Source organism: Talpa occidentalis, unplaced genomic scaffold (assembly GCF_014898055.3).
Source record: "Talpa occidentalis isolate TD23 unplaced genomic scaffold, MPIMG_talOcc4v2.1 talOcc4.7, whole genome shotgun sequence".
NCBI classification, from domain to species: Eukaryota; Metazoa; Chordata; class Mammalia; order Eulipotyphla; family Talpidae; genus Talpa; species Talpa occidentalis.
Window position 1 is genome coordinate 89281417 of NW_023605083.1, and position 10205 is coordinate 89291621.

General features: G+C 50.1%; 1 long non-coding RNA gene across 1 annotated transcript; it reads right to left on the reverse strand.

The window, feature by feature from the left end:
- Positions 1–2251: 2251 nt before the first annotated feature.
- LOC119232294 (uncharacterized) lies at positions 2252–9293 on the reverse strand. Its single transcript, XR_005122042.2, has 3 exons — positions 8503–9293; positions 4010–4209; positions 2252–2509 (listed from the first exon to the last, which is right to left on the reverse strand). It is a non-coding gene; the product is annotated as an uncharacterized LOC119232294 (long non-coding RNA).
- Between the last annotated feature and the right edge of the window lie 912 nt (positions 9294–10205).

The following is a 10205-nucleotide window of genomic DNA, read 5'->3' on the forward strand; positions in this document are numbered from 1 at the left end:
TGTGTATACACACACATGCATGTGGCATGCACCCATGCACAGAGATGGCAGATTTTTTCCCCCGGGTCTGGGCTGTGGGGCTCCCTCCCTTCCTGAACATTCTATGTCTAAGCCCCAGGACTGGGCACCAAAGGGCTAGGTTAAAGTCAGGCTTGGACTTTATCCAAATTCACACAATAACCATGCTCCTGCCGGCTTCACAGGGGGCTGGAGGAGGGTAGGGGGATGAAAACCTTCCTAGGGTAAGCTGCAGCTCTAGCTAACCAAGGGGCAGGTATTAATTAAAGCACAGATTAGCTGTCACTCATGGGTATCAGTGCAGGGGCTTAGAATTGCTTAATAAGAGGGTTTGTTACACTGTTTTGCCTTGAGAAGGCAATATTGATCAGGAATCCCTGGCCTGGAACTAATTGAATATTCACCCCCAAATTGCAGTGGCTGATTGCTTATAAGGCCATGTCTCTCATTGTTACTTGGGAAATTGCAGCTGGGGTTGGGACAGAGTGAATGGGAGAGGGAGGAAGCCAGGGAGAGGGTGGAGGAGGGGGTACAAAGCGAGCAAATGGGGAAGGAATGGAGGCTTTTTGGGGTCTGAAAAATCAGATTCGACAAGGCAGATAACGCCTTCATTTCGAAACAACTTCTTATCCCTCAGAGAGGAGTTTCCTTGCCCAAGTTTACCAGGACGTGTTTGCAGTGCTGCAATTTTAATGAAGGAAGCTTTCAGTATGTTGATCTTGGGAATAAACTAATATGAATTCATTCCTCCTGCACTGTCTCCCTCCCCGCTGCCGCCGTGAGGTACTATTACAGCATGCTCTTGCTGCTATTTGGGGGGTCCTGTGGCTTCTGAGGGAGCGAGTGGGATCATGGGAATGTCAGCTGGAGTGAAGGCAGGAGGAAACATGGCTTGGGATTCTAGGTCTCTGCAGAGCTTGCCTTTTCCATGGGACCTCAGGCAAGACCCTGAGTGTGGGGAGTGGGGAGTGTTCTCTCTCCGTGGCCCCCCTCTGTCTTTTTCTGGCTACCTGCAGCCTGTTGGCCTTCAACCCCAAACATGGATGTTGGGCACAGCCTGCCCATGTACACACCGCTCCTGCCCATTCCTGGTACATATTCCCTGATGTCCAGGGCTCACAGTTGGGTGAGAAAATGAGGAAAGTGTGGTGGACATACAAGCTGCTAGGACACTCACTGGGAGAGAACTATATGCCAAGAGCCCCCAGAGAGCCAGAGCTCCACCCCATGCGAGTGTCAGATGGCAGTGAGCAGGGAAGATATTCCCACCAAAAGATGCAATTCCAGGGCACGAGGAAGAGTGTGGTGCATTCTGGGGACATCAAGGATCTTGCCGAATGCAGGTGGGGGCAGGAGCCAGGCTTGAGGCTGGGGGCTCAAAGTCTCGATTTCTTCCTGAGCTTTATCTCCAGCAGACTGAGGGGTGCAGAGAGGTTTTATAGGAGGCGCATGGATTTGGAGATGGGGACGAGGTGGGGAGGCGACTCCAGCCAGGGAGACCACAGAGGAGGCAGTTGAAACACCCTGGGGTGCGGGGGGCAGGGAGTTGCGAGGGCATCTGAACCAGGAAAGTTGCCAGGGTGGGACAGAGGGCTGGAGGAATGAGTGGCTGGTTTAGCAGGGGAGGGGAGCGGGAGAAGCCCAGGGATGTTTTGATGTGGGTCACTGAGTGCCTTTGGTTGCTGAGATGGGGAACACAGGTTCAGAAGCCAGTGTGGGGAGGAAATGCAGCTTCAGTGTCAGTGGTGCTGATTCCAAGCTCCTGGGTGGTGCCCAGGAAAGTGGACTCAGGGACAGGCACAAGCATGAGAGTCCTTGAAGTCGGTTAGGTAGTTGAAGCCATGTGAGCATTTGCTGGGGCAGAAGATCAAACTTAAGCTCACAGCTACACGGCAAAGAGAAATCCTCCCTTGATGGAGAAACCACCACTCAAAGCCTAGGAGGGAAAATAATGAAAGGCAACCTAGTATTTTAACAAATTCTCAGTTCTACAGACATAACAGGAGAGAGGAGGCCTGAGTTTTAATAGTAATTTATCTCAATGTAGGCTTTTAAACCTCAATTTATCATTGTCGCTGACAACACTTGGATTAATCTGTTGCTCAGCGTCTTTGTGGCTGCTGCGAATCCCACAAGGATAAAAGGGAATTGATATACATAAAGAACTGAATTTCAATTAATGCAAGCCTGTGCTAATTTTCCAACACATAACCCAGAAACATTCTCATTCATTACAATTTTGCCGTTGCCTGTCCTCAAGGGGAAAGACACCCACAGATTTATTTATTTTTTCTGGCGCTGAATTTATCATCCGGGGCACGATGGGAGGAGGGGGCCCTCTGGGTTCTGCCCCCTCTCGCTGGTGGTCCACATATTGCCCCCGGGATGGAGTGAAGTCCCAGAATTTTAGGGAAGTTTCTTGAGAGCTTTCAGCAATTCTTCAACTGCTGGAGTTTGGGTCCGATGATAACGGTTCTTTGTGGAGAGGGAGCTGGAAGTGGAGATGGAGGAAGATTATGGAAGTGAAACTGACTCAGTGCCTGCCTCTCCTGCAGACCAGGACTATTTGCTGAGTCCATGGGGTGGGGCCTTAGTGGAGGGGTGTGGGATCCTGATCCTCATCTTCCTGGTGAGGAAGAGGACAATGAAAAGAGAATAGAAGAGCTTCCCCCCCTGGCCCTCCCTGGCACCCGCCACGGGCAGCTCCTCATTTGCAGAGAAGCCATGCATGTGCCCACCTCTGTGCCTTTGTGCTGGCAGGTCCATCCTCCTCAAGTGCCCTTTCCTCATCAACCTGCAAACTCTCAGAAGCCGGAGCACCTGCTCTGCCAAGCCCAAGCTCGTCTTCCTTTCTGAGTGGCTCTCTCTCCCCTAGGCTCCCTTAGATAACTTTTTGTTTTCACCTAAATCCACTGGGTGCCAATTCCCTGAGGACAGGAATAAGCTCCCTGAGCACTGTGCCCTGAAAGTCCTACTGCAGGGCTGGAGGAAGCTGTGGTCAGGCTCTCGCCCCAGGCACAGCAGTCTACATGTCCCATGGAGGAGGGAAGATGCTTTCTTTGCTTTGAAGTACTTTGGCAAATATTGCCCTGAGTAGCTGTGCCTACCCAGAGGGGCAGCTCTTCTAACCTGTCCCCCCACCTGGGGTCTCCTTAGTGCATTTCACACAGAGGCCCCCAGACCCTACGTGCCCTCCTTATCTCAGTTAAGAACATTTCCTGCCAGCCCTCCCTTTGCCCCCCAAGAACTGGGCCTCCCTGCCAAGCCAGATGCAGACACCTCACGTCAGCTCATTAGAATTCCCTGTCCTCTCTGGGTGTCCCCCAGCTATAGGTGACTGGCAGGAGCAAAGCCCTATTTAAATTGGTTTGATCCTAACATAGGGAAGAATCAGAACACTAACCCACATGGCCTTTAATCTGGCCTCCCTCCTGTGTGTGCAGGAGCCCCCTCCTTAGTGGCCACAGCTCTGGTCCAGCGCCAGTCCAGACGTGGAATGCCCTAGCTGTGAATTACAGCTGTGTCTGCTCTGTCTTCCTCTGGGGTCCCCCATCTACCCTTTTCCACTCAGAGCCACTATCCCCTTTATAGAGGAGCAGCACCTGGTGTTTCCTTCCAGAGTTTAAAGGGGCATGTTCTGTGCCTGGGTCTTATCATCATTTTGCATTTTTTAAGAATTTATTTGTTGTTATTGAAGTACTATTGTTTTCCATCCTCAATAGTGTTTTGACAGGATTTCCCCCCTCGGGTGTAGTCACCATAGCACTCCCACCACTAAGTACCCACAGTCCTCTACCATAGTCCCCTGTGCTCCCCCATCTCCCATCCTTCCCCTCTCCTTCCCCTCTGGATGCCTCAGATCTATGGCCCTTTCAAGAGTTGTTTTCAGAATTTTTTTTTTTTTTCCTGACAGGGTCTTATTTTATAAAGGTGACTGCTTGAGGACATAGATCAATCAATGCCCTTGAAAGAAAAGTGTCACGGTACTCACAGTTCCCCTAGAAAAGCATGGCCTGGTACGACAGCCATGCAGGGTCACGGAGAAGTTTTGCATCAGGAGGCAGAAGCAGGATTGAGGGGCCGTCCAGGCCAGAGACGTGACTGGGGTTCCTGGGGATAGCAGGCACAGCAGGGTGAACCTTAGGATTGACTGGCTTGAATTACTCTGGCAGCTTGGGAGTCTGTAAGCCCCTTAGGCAGAGCACAAAGAATACAGAGCATAAGAAAATGAATGTAATACAACTGGCTCTGTGATGCCTAATAGACAAATAGAAGAATCCAATTGAAAACAGGCAGAACGTGCTGTTTCTGTTATCTGTGGCTGTTACAAAACTGTCCCAAGTCTCAGGCTCGGAACAGCCTGGGCTTGACTCAACTGGGACTTCAGGAGCCAAAGTGGCTGCTTCCTTGCACGTCTGACCACTTGACTGCCAGAGCTGGCTAGGACCCTCCTCCAGGGGGGTCTCTGCAGTGGGGTAACCAGTTTCCTTTCCACAGAGTCCAGGCCTCCATCAGGGCGAGGGAGGGGCCTTCCAGGTCTCTGAGCTGGCGCCCAGTGGTCCCTCAGCAGATGAACCCCTCACCACACCCTTGGAGGACAAAAGCTCCCTGGATGCCATCTTGGGGAAGGGGCTTGGCTGAGTGTGGCTCTGCCACTGTGTGCGCTTTCCCATGGCTCCGCTTGGTCACCCCCAGAGATGACTTGCTACAGGTGCAGCCTCTGTTTACCTAAAACATTTCAGGGTGTTATGTGCAGGAGGAACACAGTGTCTGTGTCTGAAGCCAAGCAGGAGCTGGGGCTTCTGAACACATCCTCACAGAGAGTGTGCAGTAATTAGTATAATTATTAGGGGGTTAATGAAGCTGGGAATAGCACATCAAGTGCACATTTAAACAGAACCTTTTTTTAAAAAAAAGTGGGTGGGGAAGTTTGCTGCTGTACTTTCTTCTTTTTTTAGAATTGGGATTTCAGGGTTTGCCTGGAAAAGGTACTCATTTCCTTCTCCTAGCACACCCCAACTCTTGGTCTCCACGTGGCATCTCCATGCAAAGGTAAAACCAGAGAGGGCTGACATTTCTCATCAGTCCAACCCCATCATCAGCGACCAAGACCACTAATGCCACCTCCTTAAGATTCTCTGACTTGATCTGTTCCCTCAACTCCCCACTGCTCCCACCATCCATGCTGAGGGGCACATTCTCCCCTGCTGCCAGCACTGGCTCCTAATGGGCCCCAGCCCCCTCTTCCTGCTCAATTTTTTCTTAGGCTAAGTTCATCAGATCCCTAAAACAGGCCCTGAGAGGAAGGATCTTGAGAAAGGGGTATCCTTAGGTGGTGTTCGCAGAATCGATGAGTGAACTAAGGAGAGTAAGAAGGGGAGAGAAAGGAAGGGGAGAAGGCCAGGTGTGAGAGCCATATCAAGCAGGATCCACAGGGGGTTCAGTCCAGCAGCAGGGCAAGGGAGCTGGAGTATATATACCCCATCACCCTCAAAGATTAGACCATCATTCCCAAACCTTTGCCAAGGTAACTTGTCTGCCATGGGATTTTAATTCTGGGGATTTTTCAACCTTCGAAGGTTATACATTCCTGCGGATGATGTCATATCTAGGTAAAACTGGGTGCTAGTTATCATAAAAAGCAAGTACAGTGTGGAAATCACAGAAAAGGAAACAAGAGTGGCTGGCCCCTCTGATTGTAAGACTTGAAAAGTCGTGCAGTGCCCAGCAGGCACACGTGTCCCATTCATAAGAAGTTACAGTTATTTGTGAATGGGACAAGAATATAATTTTTTTTGTTTTAATTTATACTTTTTCTATTTCCAAACAGCTGCCATACTGTTAGGATATAAAGACTAGTGAAGCTGTTTGGATTTCACTACTTAATAAATGGAATGGTGAAGTATTACTTTTGGCCTCGGGATAAGTGACATGAAAAAATTACTGGGACACCTCCATGAACTGTGCAAGTTCTAGAACCTCTGGGCTAAAGGCTGCCCCTGGGAAGATATAGCAAATTTCCAGGCCCTCTGGCTCTCTGCACCACCAGCGAAGGTGCCTCCAGCAACCCCGGGGTAGCCCTCTGGCAGAGACACAGGTGTGAGCTGTGGGACAAAGGCACTTTAGGAGCCAAGTAGATGAAACCTGGAAAAGGAATCTGAGCGGGTAAAGCAGCAATGAGCAATGGTGTCTGCTGCATCAGCACTTCTCAAGCTGTCATGCAGACAAGAATCACCCTGGGAGCTTGTTAACAATGCAGATTCTAGGTCAGCAGTTCTGGGGCAGGGCCTAAGACTCTGTGTTTTATTTATTTATTTTTTCCAAAGATTTATTTATTCATGCATGCAAGAGCTGGGGTATGGGCCAGAGATGCAGGGGGTGAGAGGATTCACCAGAGACAGAGTGGGGAACAGAACAGGCAGACTGACTGTAACACGCTGCTGCGGGGAGCAGTGGGTGAGACAGGAGAGGTTTTCACCATGTGGGTAGCTCCCTGGCCAGTGGGGACCTTATGCATGCTGCAGAGACTGTGGATTGCTTCATATCATGGTGCTTAACCCCTTGCGCCACCAGGGGTGCCCCAAATCTGTGTTTTAAACCTGCTCCACAGAGAGGTTGCTGCTACCAGTCTGTGGTTCCTACTTGGAGCAACAAGAGCTCCTCTTTCCTTTCTGCCATCACCCCCTCTGTTTTCCAAGCACACATGGCCACTGGTTCCCTCCTTGACTCTCTAAGCACAGCCTTATATAGGTTTTTTGGGGGAGTGCCCTAGAACTGAATGGCTCAGAGTCCTGTTCACACTGAGCAATCCAGCCTCAGCCTTGCTTCCAGCCTGCAGGATCTGGGCACCTCCCAATTTTCTGTTCCTAGAATTGAAGGCTTGGGGCCCTGGACATTTTGTGACAGGCACAGGTGAGTTGGAGAGATACAAAAGGCAGCTGGGGCTCACTCACTGCACTCAGCAAGCCCAGGCTGTGAACCAGCACTGTGAGGGGGTGCCTGGGACCTGGAAAGCCGCCGGCTGAGAGGGCTCCATAGACACACAGTAGCCCGCTGCTCCTTCATGGCACAGAGGGGTATCTATGCCCTACACAAGCAAGTTAGCATCAGGGCTGAGACTGGAACTTAGGATTCCAGGCCACATTGGCCAGTACCTGAGATGGTCATGTCCAGTTTAGAGCACCTCAAGCTCTAGATGCTGCAAGTAAACTGTCCCAGATACTAGTAGTCCTGTCTCCCAATAATGTTCCAGATGTTGGCGGTATACTGCATGAAATACTGTGGAATGTACCCCCCCCCAAAGTGCAGCCAGTGCACTTTCCCAGATATAGGGGTATGCTCATACCCAGAAGTCAGGAATGAGCATACAGTTTCGGTGGCCTGTGGAGGCAGGAAGCAAGTGTTGCTGCTAAATCTGCTCTGATGGCCTTCGCTGGCCCCCCACACCCTGACTTACCACCAGTAGAGTGGGAGGTCCCAGGGGAGTTCTTTTTCCCAGGCTGACCCATCACACAGCAAGATGTGCCAGATGCCCAAGACCCACTTTATTGGGGCTCCCCTGGTGGCTGGGGGGTTAAGTCTCAGCGCAATCACTGCTATGACCTGAGTTCAATCCCCAGCCAGGGACTGACCCACAAGGTGCAGCAGACCTCTCCTGTCCTGCCCACTGCTCTCCTTAGCAGTGTATTTCAGTAGATTCGCCTGTTCTACCTCCCACTCCTCTGTCTCTGGTGAATCCTCTCACCCCCCACACCTCTGGCCTACACCCCAGTTCTTGTATGCATACATAAATTAAAAAATCAGTCTTTAAAACACCCTCTTTCTGAGGGCTACTAACACTTTCAGGCTCCTCTGACCAACCACCCACATCTGTGAGCCTTAAGCTCAGCCTGTGCATGTGCAGAGGGGACAGAGGAAGGGAAGCTGGGGGGGTGACAGTGGGTTTTGGCATCAGAAGGAGTTTGGTTCAAGCCTGGATTCACCTTGCCACTAGCTTTGGATGTGGACCGTATTATTATTGTTTCACCAACTGTATTCCTGCTACTGAATTGAGGCTTCCACACTCTGTGGTGAGACCTTACAAAAGCTCCCAGCAGAAAAGGTGAAATGTATTTTCCTTTCCTGTTGACGTGTGGCTTGGCCATAAGGCTAGCTTCACTAACAGGCTGTTATGGATTTGCACATCTTGCCTTGCAACCCTGCTCTTCTGCCATCTGCCATGGGGGGCATGTGTTCTGGGTAGCCACTGGTCTCAGGAGAAGGAAGAGACTCCTGAAATACAGCGACCCGCAGCCTGGATTCCGGGCAGCAGAGCCACAGCTGTCAGAGAAGTAAATGCTTGTTGTCCACTGAGTTGCAGATTGTTACCTAGCATTATTGCCACAAAAGCTGATTCATGGACTACGGGACCTTTGACTAGTTACTGACATTAATCTCTGTGGAGTGCAGTTTCCTCATCTATTAAGAATGGGCAATATCACTTACCTTGCAACCCTGGTGTGATGGTTTAATGAGCTATGACATGACTGAAGCACATGGCATGGTGCCTGCCCAATAGAAGGTTCTTCATTAAGTGAGGATTTTAACAAGAGGGAAGGGTCATTGTACAAGAGCTTGATTTGATGAATGGATGTTGAGTGCCCACCGTGGATGGCTCAGAGCCAGGCACTTCGGGGGATGGGGGGCTTATGTCCTACTCTTGCTCACTGATACATATTAGCCTCAGACAGCACTTTTGGGCAGAAATCCAGGCCAGGCTAGGGATAGGGCAGAAGTGGAGGCTGAAACCTCATCTCCTCCTCCTCAAATCTAAAATTTGAGCCTTCATCCATCTTTCTTGACCAAGGGTTACTTTATCTTTTATGAGTTTCTTGGCCACAAAAGCAATGTTACTAATCTCTGTCACTTCAACAAGAGAGCAGCTGTGACATTTCAGCTGCAGGACACATCCACACAGGAATGTGGTGCACATCAGTCACAGGCGTGATGTGGGAACTGGACATGCCCAGCAGATCTCCTTTCCCACCGAATCCCTAGCCCCACATGCGCCTTGCCGGGACTCTGCCTGTGAGAGGCCACACATGTTGAGACTTGCTCCCGGGAAATCCAGTAGTTCTGTGTGTGACTTATTAGTTTAGGAGTTTCTGCAAAAAATGGGGAAGGGAATAGGTGGTGCTCTCCCCACGGCCAGGTCTCACTGGTTCATGGGGCCCTTGAAGTGGTTGTTCTTCAGGTGCTTGTGACCAGAGGGCTTGGGAAGTCAGTTTCTGCAAGAGTCTGGGACTCCTAGCAGGTGTGAGGTTGACTGCCTGCTAACCTTTGTGATGTCACAGGCTGGGACAGGTAGGAGGAACAGAGGTCAGGAGGTCAGGAGTGATGTCTGGACAACAGCTGGATGATGTCCAGGACTTTTGAGGGTGGGATTCTAAATGAATGTGTGAACAGACTGGAATGTGTGAGTGGGGTGCATCTGTGTCACAGAGGATGTGGTTTTTGCAAATGAAAATTGCTTCCCTACCCCCTGTTCAGACTATGAAGCCAATATATGCTCATTTCAGAAAGTGAAAATAATGCAAAAATACAGAGAGAAGAAAAGGCAAAAAAAAAAAAAATCAAAATAATGATATTATCCAGAAATGACTTCTGGTCAACGACATTCCAGTCTGATTTTTCTTTCTGCATGAACATGTGTGTGTGTGTAACACATTGCTATCTTCAATCCCAACTGCTTTCTGAGGCGGCTAGGTTTTGTTTACCAAAAGGTCCATTGTGAGCTGAGCCTGGGTTTGGATACATGTGAGGGTGGCCTAAATCTGAACTTGGAAGTTGGGGCAGCAAAGGACTGAATTGCTCTGCTTCATAAAGTGAGAAGCACTTGGAACTCCCAGGGCCAATCAAGAGCTTGCTAGCGCAATAGAGCTGAAAATAGAAAGGAAAATAAAGGAGCTGAGCACAGCCCAGCAGGAGGCTGACCCCTGAGTATGGGAGTGGTCAGGGACTTATGAAGAACAGGGATGGCAGAAGCCTTGATGAGGTGAGGAACCTCAGGGCTTCCAGAAGCCTTAACTGCATGTGTTAACAACACACACACACAGTCCGAGTGTGAGTACTGGGGGGCATGTTAAGAGAAGGTTGAAAACCTATCAGTTTGTCATGGTGGGAAACCAAAACAGGGACATGGGACAGTA